The sequence below is a fragment of the Hylobates moloch genome, unplaced genomic scaffold (genome assembly GCF_009828535.3).
Source record: "Hylobates moloch isolate HMO894 unplaced genomic scaffold, HMol_V3 SCAFFOLD_8, whole genome shotgun sequence".
NCBI lineage: Eukaryota > Metazoa > Chordata > Mammalia > Primates > Hylobatidae > Hylobates > Hylobates moloch.
This window is the reverse complement of record NW_026652283.1, coordinates 63,472,254-63,491,826: the sequence shown is the minus strand read 5'-3', so window position 1 is coordinate 63,491,826 and position 19,573 is coordinate 63,472,254. Positions and strand designations below refer to the sequence as shown.

General features: G+C 38.9%; 1 pseudogene; it reads right to left on the bottom strand.

The window, feature by feature from the left end:
* Nucleotides 1–459: 459 nt before the first annotated feature.
* LOC116472440 (HAUS augmin-like complex subunit 4) lies at nucleotides 460–19,043 on the bottom strand (annotated as a pseudogene).
* Between the last annotated feature and the right edge of the window lie 530 nt (nucleotides 19,044–19,573).

Genomic DNA, 19,573 nt, shown 5'->3' with positions numbered 1-19,573 from the left:
TTAAAAAACAACATTTAGAAAATAAAAAGGCAGGCCAAGGACTGAAAGAAAATATTTTCAAAAACTATATCCGATACCGAACTTGTACAAAATACATAAAGAATGCTTAATTTCAATTATAAAGACCACATTTTTAAAATAAGCAAAACATTTTTTAAGATATAATATCATAACTTTATTCAGGAGATAATCAAATACGATACAGGGCTGACACTGACAAACAGCCATGCATAAAAATTATATAAATCTGCTTGCTAGATTTTCCAGAAGAGGCCCAGTCATTATAAACAAGAAAGAAAAAACAGGAGGGTACCTAAACGACTGCAGTCTTTCAAGCAAGTGCAAACGTTCCCACACTCCCTTGTAGCAAAGGCAGCCCCAGGTGAAAGTGGTCTTACTAGCAGGAAGATTAGGAGGCAGCAGCTGTGCAGAAGCCATGTTTCCTGGCCCTGCCAGAGCTCAACAGTAGGCCTCGTCGAACTCCTGGACGGGCCACCGCTTCTCAGTTGCCTGCTTGAGTAGGGTGGACTCTTTTCACCAGTCTGTCAAACTCCTCCCCAAGTATTTCATAAGAGTTCAGGACCTGTCTTGACTTCTCCATGTGCTGCTCCTGTAGGTGAATGGCTCCCTCCAAACGGTCCCTAAGCAGACAAGGAACTTCCACTTTCTCAGCAGTGTGTTGGACAAAATCTTTAACTCTTCCATCCTCAGCTTAAGTATCATAGCACCACACTTGACTTCCAGGTACTGGGCATTGATGTGGTCTAACTCACAGTGAGTCTTCAGCCGGTATTCCTGAAGAAGCCTCTGCAGCAAAGTGAGGCAGCGGAGAAGCACCTGGAAGTAGGTGGCACTCTTCTTCTCCAGCAGCACCATCTGCTCCTTTTGCTGGCTCTTGGTATCCTGGCACTGCTGCTTCCTACCCACTAGGACCTCTGCAAGTTTCCACATGTTTGCTGCCTTCACGGTTTCACTGTCAGCATCTGAATTGGGATCATAGTACCAGAGCAGAGTGAAACATTTCTTCTTGAGCTCCTCCTCCACTTCTTGCTGTAGCAGAGCCCTCATCCACACAAAATCCTCTGAGAGTGGCATGGATTCCAGAAGGTCCGCTTTCTCCAGCTCTAACAGTGAAGGTATCTCCCTCTCCTGCCTAGGAACTAAGAGCCATGTCAGTTCAGTTATGAGTAGCCGCTGTTCAAGGGTCTCATGAAAACTTTTGTCCTCAGAAGTTAAATTTGTGTCTTATATCTTCACACAAGTCCACAAGCAACTCTTGAATAACTCCATGTAAAATCTCAGACCTCAACCATGTTGTCTTATGCAGGCGAACTTCCTTCCATGCCTTGTTGAAGTATTTCCATCCCTTCTCCAGGTGAGCAGAAATCCCCGAATGCCTTTTGATTTTCTTGGGATTCTAATACTGGGGCAGCTGAAGCTCTCAAGGGGGTGCCAAGATCCTCGGCTGGGGCAGGCTGGACAGCCCCGTCTGTCTATACCCAGGACCCACCCCACCCCGGGGCTCCGGAACTCGCTCCGGAACCTCTCATTCGGGCCCACCGCAGGGGCTAGGGGAAGCGAGGCCCAGGAGGACTGTGCTGGAAGGCCCTCCGGGAAGGGGAACGGGCAGCAAAACATTTTAATAGACACTTCACCAAAGTAGATATGCAGATAGCAAATAAGCACGTTTTTAAATATTCAAGATTATTAGTCATTAGAAAAATGCACATACTCACCCAACTAGAATGGTAAAATTTCTAAACGCTCACCATTCCAAGTTTTGGCAAGTTATATGGAGGAACGGGAGCTCATATACATTGCTGGTGGGAATGTAAAATCGTATGGTCATTTCTGGAGGTTTAAACATATAAGTAGACTATACAGTTAAACATGTTCATACTTACCATACAGCCTAGAAAATCTGCTGTTTGTTTTTACTCGAGAGAAATAAAAACATAAGTCAACTCAAAGACACATACTTAACTGTTTATAGAAGTTTTACTTATAGCTCCAAACTTGGAACAATTCAAATTTCTACCAATCAGGAATATTTTTAATTAGACATAATTTTATTTTATTTTATTTTATTTATTTTTTATTATACTTTAAGTTTTAGGGTACATGTGCACAATGTGCAGGTTAGTTACATATGTATACATGTGCCATGTTGGTGTGCTGCACCCATTAAATCATCATTTAATATTAGGTATATCTCCTAATGCTATCCCTCCTCCCTCCCCCCACCCCACAACAGGTCCTGGTGTGTGATGTTCCCTTTCCTGTGTTCATGTGTTCTCATTCTTCAGTTCCCACCTATGAGTGAGAACATGTGGTGTTTGGTTTTTTGTCCTTGCCATAGTTTGCTGAGAATGATGGTTTCCAGCTTCATTCATGTCCCTACAAAGGACATGAACTCATCACTTTTTATGGCTGCATAGTATTGCATGGTGTTTATGTGCCACATTTTCTTAATCCAGTCTATCATTGTTGGACATTTTGATTGGTTCCAAGTCTTTGCTATTGTGAATAGTGCCACAATAAACATACGTGTCTATGTGTCTTTATAGCAGCATGATTTATAATCCTTTGGGTATATACCCAGTAATGGGATTGCTGGGTCAAATGGTATTTCTAGTTCAAGATCCCTGAGGAATTGCCACACTGACTTCCACAATGGTTGAACTAGTTTACAGTCCCACCAACAGTGTAAAAATGTTCCTATTTCTCCACATCCTCTCCAGCACCTGTTGTTTCCTGACTTTTTAATGATGGCCATTCTAACTGGTGTGAGATGGTATCTCATTGTGGTTTTGATTTGCATTTCTCTGATGGCCAGTGATGATGAGCATTTTTTCATGTGTCTTTTGGCTGCATAAATGTCTTCTTTTGAGAAGTGTCTGTTCATATCCTTCGCCCACTTTTTGATGGGGTTTTTTTTTTTTCTTGTAAATTTGTTTGAGTTCATTGTAGATTCTGGATATTAGCCCTTTGTCAGATGAGTAGATTGCAAAAATTTCCTCCCATTCTGTAGGTTGCCTGTTCACTCTGATGGTAGTTTCTTTTGCTGTGCAGAAGCTCTTTAGTTTAATGAGATCCCATTTGTCTATTTTGGCTTTTGTTGCCATTGCTTTTGGTGTTTTAGACATGAAGTCCTTGCCCACGCCTATGTCCTGAATGGTATTGCCTAAGTTTTCTTCTAGGGTTTTTATGGTTTTAGGTCTAACATTTAAGTCTTTAATCTATCTTGAATTAATTTTTGTATAAGGTGTAAGGAAGGGATCCAGTTTCAGCTTTCTACATATGGCTAGCCAGTTTTCCCAGCATCATTTATTAAATAGGGAATCATTTCCCCATTTCCTGTTTTTGTCAGATTTGTCAAAGATCAGATGGTTGTAGATATGCAGCATTATTTCTGTGGACTATGTTCTGTTCCATTGGTCTATATCTCTGCTTTGGTACCAGTACCATGCTGTTTTGGTTACTGTAGCCTTGTAGTATAGTTTGAAGTCAGGTAGCATGATGCCTCCAGCTTTGTTCTTTTGGCTTAGGATTGACTTGGCAATGCGGGCTCTGTTTTGGTTCCATATGAACTTTAAAGTAGTTTTTTCCAATTCTGTGAAGAAAGTCATTGGTAGCTTGATGGGGATGGCATTGAATCTATAAATTACCTTGGGCAGTGTGGCCATTTTCACAATATTCATTCTTCCTACCCATGCGCATGGAATGTTCTTCCATTTGTTTGTATCCTCTTTTATTTCATTGAGCAGTGGTTTGTAGTTCCCTTGAAGAGGTCCTTCACATCCCTTGTAAGTTGGATTCCTAGGTATTTTATTCTGTTTGAAGCAATTGTGAATGGGAGTTCACTCATGATTTGGCTCTCTGTTTGTTATTGGTGTATAAGAATGCTTGTGATTTTTGCACATTGATTTTGTATCCTGAGACTTTGCTGAAGTTGCCTATCAGCTTAAGGAGATTTTGGGCTGAGACAATGGGATTTTCTAGATATACAATCATGTCATTTGCAAACAGTGACAATTTGACTTCCTCTTTTCCTACTTGAATACCCTTTATTTCCTTCTCCTGCCTGATTGCCCTGGCCAGAACTTCCAACACTATGTTGAATAGGAGTGGTGAGAGAGGGCATCCCTATCTTGTGCCAGTTTTCAAAGGGAATGCCTCCAGTTTTTGCCCATTCAGTATGATATTTGCCATGGGTTTGTCATAGATAGCTCTTATTATTTTGAGATACATCCCATCAATATCTAATTTATTGAGAGTTTCTAGCATGAAGCGTTGTTGAATTTTGTCAAAGGCTTCTTCTGCATCTATTGAGATAATCATGTGGTTTTTGTCTTTGGTTCTGTTTATGTGCTGGATTATGTTTATTGATTTGCATATATTGAGCCAGCCTTGCATCCCAGGGATGAAGCCCACTTGATCATGGTGGATAGGCTTCTTGATGTGCTGCTGGATTCGGTTTGCCAGTATTTTATTGAGGATTTTTGCATCGATGTTCATCGGGGATATTGGTCTAAAATTCTCTTTTTTTGTTGTGTCTCTTCCAGGCTGTGGTATCAGGATGATGCTGGCCTCATAAAATGAGTTAGGGAGGATTTCCTCTTTTTCTATTGATTGGAATTAGACATAATTTTAAAAAAAAGTTTAGACCTGACTAGAAAGCCTGAAATCACATGTTTTTCTCTGACTTTATAATCATAGCTAAATGTCATAATGGACCATTAAAAAGTTTTAAATTTAAAAGGTACCTCTGTAGGGCCAATTATTACCACTATTACAAAGGGAGGATAATGAGGCTGGAACCATGAGATTTCCTATTCCTCCTCCTCCTCCTCCTCCTCCTCCTCCTCAGTAATTATTGTACACAAGGCACAATGTTAAAATCAATTTTAAGTTTATGGCCTCCAAATAAATGCAAACTCCATATCGGTTTTAGAGCAAAGCTTTCCTATGTTTCTCTCACATGTCTTGATAGGAAGGAATGTTCCTTCTATCCAAGCAGACATCCATTTCTAGGTCTCTGTAGGAAAATCCTGGCTTATTCGACAAGGTTTGAATAACCAAGTGCCCCTGTCAGAGCTGGTTTCCTTATTTGTGTGCAACTGTTAAGCAGAACCTTCTGAATTATCTTGCAAAATCATGTATTAGGCTATTCTAGAATTGCTGTAAAGAAATACCTGAGACTGGATAATTCATAAAGAAAATAGATTAATCAGTTCATCATTCTGCAGGCTGTACAGGAAGCATGGTGCTATAATCTGCTTGGCTTCTAGTGAAGCCTCAGGGAGCTCACAATCATGACAGAAGGCAAAGGGGGAAAAGGCATGTCACACAGTGAAAGCAAGAACAAGCAAGAGAGAATGTGGTGTGTGTTTGGGGGTGCCACACACTTTTAAACAACCATATCTCATGTGAACTCAGAGCAAAAGCTCACTTATCACCAAGGGAATAACCCAAATCATTCATGAGGGATCCACCTCCACGATCCAAATACCTCCCACCAGGCTCTATGTCCAACACTGGAAATTACAATTCAACATGAGATTTCGGTGGGAACAAATATCCAAACCATATTATTCCACCCCAGCCCCAACCCAAATCCCATGTTCTTCTCACATTGCAAAATATAATTATGCCTTCCCAATAGTCCCCCAAAGCCTCCCCCCACCCAAAGTCTTAACTCATTCCAGCATTAACTTAAAAGTCCCAAGTCCCAAGTTCAAAGTCTCATCTAGAACTGAGCTGAGTTCCTTAACATCTATAGAGCCTGTAAAATAAAGAAACAAGTTATCTACTCCCAAGATACAATGGGAGTATAGATATTGTAAACATCCCCTTCCAAAAGGGAGAAATTGGCCAGAAGAAAGGAGCTACAGGCCTCATACAAGTTCAAAATGCAGAAGGGCAGTAATTAAATCTTAAAGCTCCAAAATAATCTTCTTTGACTCCATATCCCACATTCAGGGCACACTGGTGCAAGGGGCAGGCGTCCAAAGCCTTGGATATTTCCACCTCTGTGGCTTTGAAGGTTTCAGAACTCCAGGCTGCTCTTATAAGTTGTTGAGTACCTGTGGCTTTTCCAGGTGCCAGGTGCAAACTGCTGGTGGATCTACCATTCTAGGGTATGGAGGGCCATGGCCCCTTTCTCACAGATGCACTAGGCAGGGCTCTAGTGGGGATTTTGTGTGGGAGCTCCAACCCCGTATTTCCTCTTGGCACTGTTCAACAGAGGTTCTTCTGTGGGGGCTCTGCCCTGAGGCAGGCTTCTACCTGGGCATCCAGACTTTTCCACACATTCTCTGAAATCTGATGGAGGGTGCCACGCCTCATTTACTCTTGCACACTGTGCACCCATAGGCTTAACACCAGATGGTAGCTGCCAAGACTTACAGCTTGCCACCTCTAAAGCCATGGCCCAAGCTGTGCCTGGGCCTCTTTGAGCCACAGCTGGAGCTAGAGTGGCCAGAATGTGGGGAGCAGAGTTCTGATGCTGCAGAGGACAGCAGAGCCCTGGACCTGGCCCATGAAGCCATTTTTCCCTCCTAGGCCTTGGGGTCTCTGAAGCAAGGGCCTCCTGTGAAGGTCTCTGAAATGCCTTTGAGGCCTTTTCGCCATTGTCTTGGAAATTAGCACTCAGTTCTTTTTTAGTTACATGAATATCTCTAGCAAGTGGTTGCTCCACTGCCTGCTTGAATTCCTTTTCTGAAAAATCTTCCTTTCTCTGTCACATGGCTAGGCCACAAATTTTTCAAATGTTTATGCTTTGCTTCCTGTTTAAATATAAATTCCAACTTTCAGTCTTTTTTTTTTTTTTTTTGCTCCCACAGCTGAGCACAGGTTGTTAGAAACAGCCAGGCCATTTCTTGAATGCTTTGCTGCTTAGAAATGCTTACCCCCAGATATCCTAAATCATCACTCTGAAGTTCAAACTTCCACATTTTCAGGTATCTTTATAGCAATGCCCCACTCCTCAGTACCAATTTCCTGTATTAGGCCATTCTTGTATCACTATTAAAAAATACGTGAGACTTGGGTAATTGATAAAGAAAAGAGGTTTAATTGGCTCATGTTTCTGCAGCTTTGCAGGAAGCTTGGTACTGGCATCTGGTTGACTTGTGGTGCAGCTTCAGGGAGATCACAATCATGGCATAAGATGAAGAAGGAGCAGGCACATCACATGGCAAAAGCAGGAACGAGAGAGAATGTGTGTGTGGGGGAGGTGGGGGAGTGGGAGGGGTGCCACACCCTTTTAAACAACTAGATCTCATGTAAACTCAGAGCAAGAGCTCGGTTATCACCAAGGGGATGGCCCAAGTCATTCATGAGAGATCTGCCCCGTGATTCAAACACCTCCCACCAGGTCCCACCTTCAACATTGGATATTACAGTTCAACATGAAATTTAGGCAGGAACAAATATCCAAACCATATCAAACCAAGCAGCAGAAAACATGAGAACAGGTTAGGAAGCAGGGCTTTCTTTTGATGTGTTAGCATAAAAACCCAGTATCTAAAGTGGAGAAATCTCTATTTTCTGCCAAACACACCCCCACACACCACACATGTGCATGTGCACAAACACACACACACACTTGCAGTGCCTTTAATACAAAGTTCTCCCTTGAGGCAAAATCTTTTGTCATTAGCTGATCCAATGATGAAAAGCTATGTGGTATCGACTTAATAAAACCTTCAAATGAAACCAGCAGAATAACTGTCAGAGTTTCTATATTGAATGTAACTTGAGGAGTTGCTCTGATTCTAGCATAGTCAACCTACTTACATACAGAAGGCCAGTAAAAAGTGGGAGAAGTGAGGCTAAATTGGAAATGCGGAAGGGGAAGCCAGTGCTTGTAAACATACCTTCACATTTTTATTTTGGAATTCACCCTTCACATAGATACACTCAAGATTGGGCTGCTGAGAGTCATAGTGGGTTTTTGAGATATCCAGAACTTGTACATTTTTCTGAAGTATTTTTAAGCTATTAAGAAGATGAAAACTAGTAACACATGACAAAGTAATACAGCGGTTTTAACTTTAAAATTTGTAATAGCTAAATGTATCAAAAGTGTGAATAATTTAAATCCATTGACAATGAAAATTTTTCATTGTATTCAGTAAAATTCCTACCATTCTCTAGCTAGTATTTTAGAAGACAGTGACGTAAATATTTTCTCTTTTAGTTGAAAAGTGTCCAGCAGAAGAAAGGAAAAACATAGTAAATTTCTTGGAAAATCTACACACTTGGGAATTTGCTTTTGGACAATTGAGAATGGATTCACTTTCATGTTTGTTTAAGATGAAACAAAAATATCAACTAATCCACTTGAATTGTTAAACCTAAATTTTTCTGTGAACAGTAACACACAACCATTGATACTCTTTTTTTTTTTTTTTTTTTTTTTTCCCTTGTTCAGTCTAGAGAAAGACCAATGTAGGCTACTTTGGGAAAGTTCTTTGCATTCCACAAAACCTTGTTCCAATCTTCATTTGAAGAAGCAGAACATCACCAACTGAAGAGATCTTTGTTATAACCTCACCCCCAAAGGATGGTTTCCTAATAACCTATAAACCAGCAGGTATATGGCTCAGCCAATGCTTCAGAGTTATTTAGTGTCCTCAGAGATTGGCAGATACTCAGGAGAAAGCATCCAGAAAATCAGACTTCATATACTGCTATAATAGAGAGCACAGAATTGAGTACAGTACAGAGTGCCAAGGAAGTAAGGCAAATAATACATTAGGTCAGAGGGGAGAATTGGTTTTCTATTACCTAGTGAGAAATGACTCACTAAAATGAGACAGAGGAAGGGTTCTCAAATCACACATATATTATAGTTATCTACCAAGGTGATTTCATTGCCTCTAAGGTCAAGTAGATATGATTAATAACTATGAGATTGCTTACTCAGAAGCAGAAATGAATTGAAATGGCCAATGCATTTTTTGTTGAAGCACAGGTTAAAAAATGACTTATTGTTTCTGTTTCTTTGGCTACATCCTATATCTCATCATTGCAGGGTTAGAAAACGGCCAGCAAAAATCTAATTTGTGGATTTCTGTACTTCCTTGAGTCCAAACAACTCTTGCTAGCTAGACTTTGGAGCACAAGAAAAATATAATGTGTGTTTTGTACCAATTTTTCCCAACTTTTTAACTGTGGTAAAATACACATAACATAAAATGTATGTGTATTTTAACCATTTCTAAGGGTCAGTTCAGTGGCAATAAATACATTCATATTATTGCACAACCATCATCACTATCCATCTCCAAAACTCTTATCATCTTGCAAAACTGAAACTTTATACCTATTAAACAATAACTTTCCATTTCCCCTTTCCCCAGCCCCTGGCAAGAGCCATCTACTCTGTTTCTATAATTTTGGTGACTCTAAGTACTTTATCATATAATTGGAATCATACAATGTTTGTCCTTTTGTGGTTGGCTTATTTTACTTAGCATAACGTCTTCAAGTTTCATCTATGTTATAACATACGTCAGAATTTCCTTCCTTTCTAAGGCTGAAAATATTTCATTGTATGTGTGTACCTTTTTTTTTTATCTGTTTATCCATCCATAGAATTCTGGGTTGCTTCCACATTTTAGCAATTGCAAATATTGCTGCTGTGAACATTAGTGTACAAATACCTCTTTGAGACTCTGTTTTCAATTTGGGGATGGCATATGTCCAAAAGTGAAATTGTTCAATCACATGGCAATTCTATTTTTAATTTTTTGAGGAATGGCCATGTTATTGTTTTTCACAACAGCTGTGCCATTTTACATTCCCGCCAACAGTTCACAAGGGTTCCAATTTCTCCACAACCTTACCAATGCTTATTTTCTGTGTGTTTGGCTGAGTGTGTTTGTGTGTGTGTGTGTTTACAGTAACTGTCCTAAAGGGTGTGATGGTATCTCATTACAGTTTTGATGGGCATTTTCCTAATAATTAGATGTTGAGCATTTTTAATTGCTTATTGGCCAATTGTATATCTTATTTGGAGAAATGTATATTCTGATCCTTTGCCCATTTTTGAATTGAGTTGCTTATCTTCTTGTTCCTGTCTTTTAGGAGTTCTCTATATATTCATGATATTAATCTCTTATCCGGTGTATACTTTGCAAATTTTTTTCTATTCTGGGTTGCCTTTTTACTTGATAGTGTTTTTTTTATTTTTTGTGGGTACATAGTAAGTGTATATATTTATTGGGTACATATTTTGATACAGTCATGTGATGTGAAATAAGCACATCATGGAGAATGAGGTATCTGTCCCCTCAAGCATTTATCCTTTGAGTTACAAACAATCCAATTACACTCTTTAAGTTATTTTAAAATATACAATTATTATTGATTATAGTCACTCTGTTGTGCTGTCAAATAGTAGATCTTATTCATTCTTTCTATTTTTTGTAACCCATTAACCATCTCCAGCTTCCCCCAGGCCCCCACTACCCTTCTCAGCTGATGGTAACCATCTTTCTACTCTCTGTTCATGAGTTCAATTGTTTTGATTTTTAGATCCCACAAATGAAAGAGAACTTATTTGTCTTTCCATGCCTTGCTTATTTCACTTAACATAATTATCTCCAATTCCATTCATGTTGTTGCAAATGACAGGATCTCATTCTTTTTTGTGGCTAAATAGTACTCCATTGTGTATATGTACCACATTTTATCCATTCATCTGTTGATGGATACTTAGGTTGCTTTCAAATCTTGGCTATTGTAAACAGAGCTGCAACAAACACAGGAGTGCAGATATCTCTGTGACATACTGATTTCCTTTCTTTGGGGTATATATCCAGCAGAGAGTTTGCTGAATCATATGGTAGCTCAATTTATTTTTTTGCAGTTTTTGAGGAACCTCCATACTGTTCTCCATAATGGTTGTACTAATTTACATTCCCACCAATGGTGTACAAGGGTTCCCTTTTCTCCACATCCTTGCCAGCATTTGTTCTTGCCTGTATTTTGGATATAAGCCACTTTAACTGGGTGAGATGATATCTCATTGTAGTTTGATTTGCTTTTCTCTGATGATGAATGAGGCTGAGCACTGTTTCATATGTCTGCCATTTGTATGTCTTCTTTTTAAAAATGTCTATTGAAATATTTTGCCCATTGATTAGATTATTAGATTTCTTCCTGTAGAGTTGTTTCAGCTCCTTATATATTTGGCATGTTAATCTCTTGTCAGATGGGTAGTTTGGAAATATTTTCTCCCATTTTGTGGGTTGTCTCTTCACTTCGTTGATTGTATCCTTTGCTGTGCAGAAGCTTTTTAACTTGATGTGATCCAATTTGTTCATGTTTGACAAGGGTCCAGTTTCATTCTTCTGCATATGGATATCCAATTTTCCCAGCACCATTTATTGAAGAGCTCATATGTTAGCTCAATTTGTTTGCAAATATCCTTTTCTATTCTGGGTTGCCTTTTTACTCTGTTGATAGTGTCATTTTTATTTTTATTTTTCTGAGTACATAGTAAGTGTATATATTTATGGGGTACATGAGATGTTTTGATACAGGCACACAATGTGAAATAAGCACATCATGGAGAATGGGGTATCCATTCCCTCGAGCACTGTCTCTGCCCCAGTGTATGTTCTTGGCACCTTTGTGAAAAATGAATTCACTGTAGGTATGTGCATTTGTTTCTGAGTTCTCTAGTCTGCTCCATTTGTCTATGTATCTGTTTTTATGCCAATACCATGCTGTTATGGTTACAACAGCTCTGTAGTATACTTTGAAGTCTGGTAATGTGATTCCTCCAGTTTTGTTCTTTTTGCTCGAGATAGCTTTGGGTATTCTGGGTCTTTTGTGGTTCCATAGAAATTTTATAATAGGATTGTTTTTCCATTTCTGTGAAGAATGTCACTGGTATCTTGATAGGGATTGCATGAAATCTGTAGATTGCTTTGGGTAGTACAGACATTTTAACAATATTGATTCTTCCAATCCAGGAACATGGAATACTTTTCCATTTTTTGGTGTCCTCTTCCATTTCTTTCATCAATGTTTTATAGTTTTCATTATAGAGATCTGTCACTTATTTGGTTATGTTAATTCCTAGGTATTTGATTTTATGTGTGGCTATTGTAAATGAGATTACCTTTTTCATTTCTTTTTTAAATTGTTCACTGTTGGCAAATAGATATGTTACTATTTTTGTATATTGATTTGGTATTCTTCAACTTTACTGAATTTGTCAGTTCTAATAGTTTTTTGGTGGAGTCTTTAGGTTTTTCCAAATATAAGATTATATAATCTGAAAACAAGGATAATTTGATTTCTTCCTTTCCAATTTGGATGCCCTTTTTATCTTTATCTTGTCTAATTGATCTAACTGTGAATTCAAGTATTATGTTGAATAACACTGGTGAAAGTGGACATCCTTGTCTTGTTCAGGATAGAGGAAAGGCTTTCCAATTTTCCCCATTCGCTATAATACTAGCTGTAAGTCTGTCATATATGGCTTTTATTGTATCCAGGTGTGTTCCTTCTAGTCCCAGTTTTTTGGGGGTTTTTATTATGAAGGGTATTGAATTTTATCAAATGCTTTTTCAACATCAATTGAAATGATCATATGGTTTTTGTCCTTAATTCTGTTGATATGATGTATCACATTGATTGATTTATGTATGTTGAATCATCGTTGCATCCCAGGGATAAATCCCACTTGGTCATGATGAATAATCTTTCTCATGTATTGTTGCATTTAGTTTGCTAGTATTTCATTGAGGATTTTTGCATTAATATTCATCAGAGATATTGGCCTGTAGTTTTCTTTTTCTGGTGTGTCTTTGGTTTTGGTATCAGGGCAATACTGGCTTCTAGCCACATAGAATAAGTTTGAAAGTATTCCCTCATCCTTTATTTTTTTAAATAGTTTGAGTAGGATTAGTATTAGATTTTCTTCAAATATTTGATAGAATTCAGCAGAAAGACCATCAGGTCCCAGGCTTTTCTGTATTGGGATACTTTTATTATGGCTTTGATCCATTGCATGTTATTGGTCTGTTCAGGTTTTTTATTTCTTCGTGGTTCAAACTTAGTAGGTTGTATCTATCTAGGAATTTGTCCATTTCTAGATTTTCCAATGTATTGCCATATAGTTGCTCATAGTAGTCACTAATGATCCTCTGAACTTCTGCACTATCAGTTGTAATGTCTCCATTTTCATTTTTGATTTATGTGGATCTCTCTTTTTTTCTTAGTCTGGCTAAAGGTTTGTCAATTTTATTTATCTTTTCAAAAGACCAACTTTTGTTTCATTGATCTTTTGTATCCTTTTATTTCAATTTCATTTATTTCTGTGCTGATCTTTATTATTTCTTCTCTTCTATTAATTTTGTGTCCAGTTTGCTCTTGCTTTTCTAGTTTTTTTTTCAATGCATCACTAGGTTATTTAAAAGTTTTCCTTTTTATGATGTAGGTACTTATAGCTATAAACGTCCCTTTTAGTATTGTTTTTGCTGTATCCCATAGGTTTTGGCATGTTGTGTTTCCATTTTCATTTGCTTCAGAAAAATTTTCAACTTTCTTCTTAATTTCTCCATTGACCCACTGATCATTCAGGAGTGTATTGTTAAATTTCCACGTATGGGTAAAGTTTCCAAAATTCCTCTTTTTATTCGTTTCTAGTTTGATTCCATTGTGTTCAGAGAAGATGCTTGATATTATTGCAGTTTTTTGAATGTCTTAAGACTTGCTTTGTGACCTAACATATGGTCTATCCTTGAGAATGATTCATGTACTGAGAAAAAGAATGTATATTCTGCAGTTCTTGGATGAGATGTTCTGTAAATAGCTATTAGATCCATTTTGTTTATATTGCAGATTAAGTCTGATGTTTCTTTGTTGATTTCCTGTTTGAAATATCTGTCCATTGCTGAAAGTGAGGTTTTAAAATCTCCAACTATTATAATATAGGGGCCTCTCTCTTTGCTTCTAATATTTCCTTTGTATATCTAGGTGCTCCAGTGTTGGGTGCATATATATTTAAAATTGTTATATTTGCTTGCTGAATTGAACTCTTTATCATTATATAGTGATCTTCTTTGTCTCTTCTTATAGTTTTTGTCTTAAAATCTATTTTTTCTGATATAAGTATAGTGACTCTTTCTCTGTTTTGGGTTCCGCTGGCATGGAATATCATTTTCTATCCCTTTATTTTCAGTCTATGTGTGAAGTGTGCTTCTTGTAGTCAACAGATCAGTGGGTCTTGTTTTTTTCATCCATCCCTAGTTTATATCTTTTGATTGGAGAGTTTAGTCTAGTTATGCTTAATATTATTATTAATAAATAATGACTTACTTCTGCCATTTTGTTATTTGTTTTCTGGTTCTTTTGTGGTCTTCTCTTTCTTCTTTCATTTCTATTTTCCTCTAGTGAAGATGATTTTATCTGATAATATAATTTAGTTTCTTGCTTTTTATTTTTTTGTGTATCCATTGTATATTTTTTGTTTGAGGTTACCATAAGGCTTGCAAATACTATCCTATAACCCATTATTTTAACCTGATAATAATTTAACACTATTTTCATAAACAAATAAGCAAAAAAAATGAATAAAAACTCTATGCCTTAGCTTTGTCCCCCTGCTTTTTAACTTTTTCTTGTTTCTATTTATATCTTATTGTACTATGTCTTGAAAAGTTGTAGTTATTATTTTTGATTGGTTCATCACTTAATCTTTCCACGTAGGATAAGAGTAGTTTATGCATCATGGTTACAGTGTTGTAATATTCTGTGTTTTTCTGTCTACTTATTATTACCAGTAAGTTTTGTACCTTCAGGTGATTATTTATTGCTCATAAATGTTCTTTACTTTCTGACTGAAGTACTCTCTTCAGCATTTCTTGTAGGACAGTTCTGGTATTGATGAAATCCCTTAGCTTTTGTTTGCCTGGGAAAAATATTTGTCCTTCATGTTTGAAGGATATTTTTGCTGTCCATCTTATCTTAGGGTAAAAGTTTTTTTTCTTCCCTTAGCATTTTAAATATGTCATGCCACTTTCTCCTGGCCTGTAAGATTTCTACTGAAAAGTCTGCTGCCAGATGTATTGGAGCTCCATTGTATGTTAATTTTTCTCCTCTTGCTGCTTTTAGGATTCTTTTATTTAGTCCTTAACCTTTGGGAGTTTGATTATTAAATGCCTTGAGGGGAGTCTTCTTTGGATTAAATCTGTTTGGCGTTCTATAACCTTTTTGTACTTGGATATTATTACCTCACTGAATTAACGTTCTACCCCTATCTCTTTCTCTACCTCCTCTTTAAAGTTAATAACTCTTAGATTTACCCTTTTGAGGCTATTTTCTAGATCCTGTAATTGTGCTTCATTATTTTTTGTCTCTTCTGACTGTGTATTTTCAAATATCTTGTCTTCAAGCTCACTTATTCTTTCTTCTGCTTGATCAATTCTGCTATTAAAAGACTCTGATGCCTTCTTCAGTATGCCAATTGGATTTTTCAGCTCCAGAATCTGCTTGATTCTTTTTAATTATTTCATTCTCTTTGGTAAGTTTATTTGATAGCATTCTGAATTCCTTCTTCACGTGATCTTGAATTTTTTTGTTTTCTCAAAACGGCTATTTTGAATTCTCTGACTTAAAGGTCAAATAGCTCTGTTTCTACAGGTTTGGTCCCTCATGCCTTACTTCGTTCATTTGGTGGGGTCATGTTTTCCCAGATGGTGTTAATGCTAGTCGATGTTCTTTGGTGTCTGGACATTGAAGAGTTAGGTATTTATGGTAGTCTTCACTGCCTGGGCTTATTTGTAGCTGTCCTTCTTGGGAAGTTTTTCCAGATATTTGAAAGGACTTGTGATCTAAGAGGTATCTGCTTTAAGGTGCACCCAGGCCCAATAATACTGTGGGTTTTACAGATGTATAGAAGCACTGCCTTGATGGTCTTGGACAAAATCCAGGATAATTTTCTGGGTTACCAGAGACTCTTGTTCTCTTACCCTACTTTCTCCCAAACATACAGAGTCTCTCTCTCTCTCCCTATTATGAGCCACCTAAAGCTTGGGGTGGAGTGACACAAGTACCCCTTTGGCCACCACTGTTATGACTGCACTGGGTCAGACCTGAAGCTAGCACAGCACTCGGTCTCACCCAAGGCCTGCTGTAACCACTCCGTGGCTGCTGCCTATGTTTGCTTAAGGCCCTGGGGCTCTACAATTAGCAGGTGGAAAAGCCAGTCAGGCCTGTGTTTTTCCCTTCAGGGTGTTGAGGTCCCCCAGGCCTCAGGTGGGTCCAGAGGTGCCATCTTGGAGTCAGGCACTACAGTAAAAAACCTTAGAAGTCTCCCTGGTGTTCTATTGTATTGTGGCTGAGCTGGCACTCAAACCACAAGATGCAGTTCTTCCCACTCTTCACTTCCCTTTCCAAAAGCAGGAGAGCCTCATCCCATAGCCACTGACACCCCAGGCTGTGAGGAGTACTGCCAGACTGCTGCCAGTGTTCTCTTATGGCCTAAGGGCTCTTAAGTCAGCTTGTCATGAATGTTGCCTGGACTCGGATTCACCCTTCAGGGCAACTGGCTCCCCCTCTGGCCAAGGGGAGGTCCAGGCATACCATCCAAGTGTCAAGTTCTGGAATCGGGGACCCCAAGAGCCCACTTGGTGCTCTACCGCCCTGTGACTGTGCTGGTACTTAAGGTGCAGGACAAACTGCCCATTACTTTTTCCTCTGCTTTTCTCAAGCAGAAGGAGTTTTGTCCCATAACCACCAGAGCTGGTAATATGCTGAGTCTCACCTGAAGCCAGCAAGTTTCAGAAGCTCACCCAAGGCCCTTGATGTAGTACCTGGGTATTGCTGCTGGTTATTCAGGGCCCAAGGGCTTTTGAATGAGCAGGTGATGAATCCTGGCAGGACTGGGTTCTTTTCTTCAAGGCAGTGGGTTCGCTCTGGCCCCAGGTGTACCTAGAAATGTCATCTGAGAGCTAAGGCCTGTAATGGGGTCCTCATGACTCTGACTGGTTCTCATCCTGCTGTGGCGGAGCTTGTATCCTAGATGCAAGGCAAAGTGCTCCCAACTCTTCCCCCTCTTCTCCTCAAGTGGAAAGAAGGGGTGTCTTTTGCAGCCAGGAGTTGTGCAGCCTGGAGTTAGGAAAGGGGTGATGCCAGCACTCCCTTGGCTGGCTTAGCTGATGTCTCAGCATGTCACATGTTCCCCCAGTCCACTGTCTCTCGGCCTAGCTCAGCACTGGGACTCACCTAAGAGTTGTAGTTCTTATGATCTAGACTGCCTTCCAAGTTATTTAAAGGCCAGGTGCAGCCCCCCAGTGGTGAGGTTTACAGGCACTCAAGTTTGGACTGCTGGGATTGGCAATTACCCTCTGGCTCAGGCTGGTTTAAATGCTCCCTCCATGTGCGGGCATCAGCTGAGTTTGGTCTGCTTTTCCTTTCTGCTCTAACAGAACAGCACTGAGTTCAATGCCTCAAAATTGCTGGGTCCCCCTCCCACAGCACCCAGAGATGCTCTCAACACCACACTGCCACTGCCAGGGAGTGGGGGAGTGGTGGTGTCAGCGATTCAAGAGTGTTTTTTCTGTCTCTTCCATGCCTCTTTCAGCAATGTGAACTTAAAACCAGGTGCTATAAATGCTCACATGAATTTTGGTTCTTACAAAGGTGTTTTCTCTGTGTATAGTTGTTAACTGGGTGTCCTTCTGGGGGGAATGATTGGGAGAGCCTTCTATTCCACCATCTCACTCCACCTCCTGCCCCTGTTCATAGTGTCTTTTCATGCATAAAATGTTTAATTTTTCAGGAAATCCAATTTATCTAACGTTTCTTTTATTTATTCATTCATTCATTTATTCATCTTTTAACTTTTATTTTAGGTTCAAGTATATATGTGCAGGTTTCTTACACAGGGGAACTGCATATCACAGGGGATTTGGTGTACAGATTATTTTGTCACCCAGGTAATAAGTATAGTACCCAGTAGGTAGTCTTTTGATCCCCCTCCTACACCCCTCAATCCTCAAGTAGGCCCTAGTGTCTGTTGTTGTCCTCTTTGTGTCTATGTGTTCTGTTGTTTAGCTTCCACTTGTAAGTAGGAATATGTGGTATTCAGTTTTCTGTCCCTGCACTGGACTTGAGATAATGGTCTTCAACTCCATCCACGTTTCTGCAAAGGGTATAGTCTCATTCTTTTTTTTTTTTTTTTTTGGCTGTGTAGTGTTCCTTAGTGTATATGTACCATATTTTCTTTATCCATTCTACCATTGATAGGCATTTAGGTTGGTTTCATGTCTGCTATTGTGAATAGTGCATGTGCCTTTATGGTAGAATGATTTATATTCCTTTGGATATATACCCCAACAATGAGATTGCTGGGTCAAATGGTAATTCTGTTTTAAGTTTTTTGAGGAATTGCCACTCTCTGCTTTCCACAATGGTTGAAAAAATTTACATTCCCACTGGCAGCACGTAAGTATTCCCTTTTCTTCACAACTTCACCAGCATCTGTTGTTCAAGTGGTGAAGAAAAGAGAATGTTTATACACTGCTGTTGTTTTTGATTTTATAAGCTATTCTGATTAGTGTGAGATGGTATCTTATTGTGGTTTTGATTTGCATTTCTGTAATGATTACTGATATTACTGAGATTTTTTCATATACTTTTTGGTCATATGTATGTCTTCTTTTGAAACGTTTCTGATCATGTCTTTTATCCACTCTTTAATGGGGTTTTTTGATTTTTTTCTTGTTAATTTCTTTAAATACCTTATAGATTCTGGATATTAGATCTTTGTTGGATGTATAGTTTGCAAATATTTTATTCCATTTTATAGGTTGTCTGTTTACTCTGTTCATAGTTTGTTTTGCTGTGCAAAGGATCTTTAGTTTAGTTAGGTCCTATTTGTCAATTTTTGTTTTTGTTGCAATTGCTTTTGGCATCTTTGTCATAAAATCTTTGCCAGGACCTATCTCCAGAATGGTAATTCTGAGGTTACCTTCCAGAGTTTTCTTAGTTTTAGGTTTTACATTTAAGTCAGCCATTTTAGCCCAGTTAATAACTCTTGCTGGGCTGGGCATGGTGGCTCACACCTGTTATCCTAGCACTTTGGGAGGCCGAGGTAGGAGGATCACTTGAGCCCAGGAGTTAAAGACCAGCCTGGGCAACATGGCAAAACTGCTTCTCCACAAAAAATACAAAAATTAGCTGGGTGTGGTGGTGTATGCCTGTAGTACCAGCTGCTCAAGAGACTGAGGTGGGAGAATTACCTGAGCCCAGGAGGTTGAGGCTGCAGTGAGGCGAGATTGCACCACTGCATTCCAGCCTGGGTGCAGAGTGAGACCCTGTCTCAAAAAAAGAAAAAAAGAAAAAAAAAAGCCTTGCTGGGGAAATATTGCAGTAGTTGGGAGGAAGGAAGACACCCTGGCTTTGTGAGTTGCCAGAGTTCTTACATTAGTTCTTTCTCATCTGTGTGGGCCAATGTTCCTTTAAGTACAGTGTATTATAATTTGAATACAGTCAGTAGACTTTTTTTCTGTATGTTTTCAGAAGGCTGGGGCTTTGTGCAGGGACT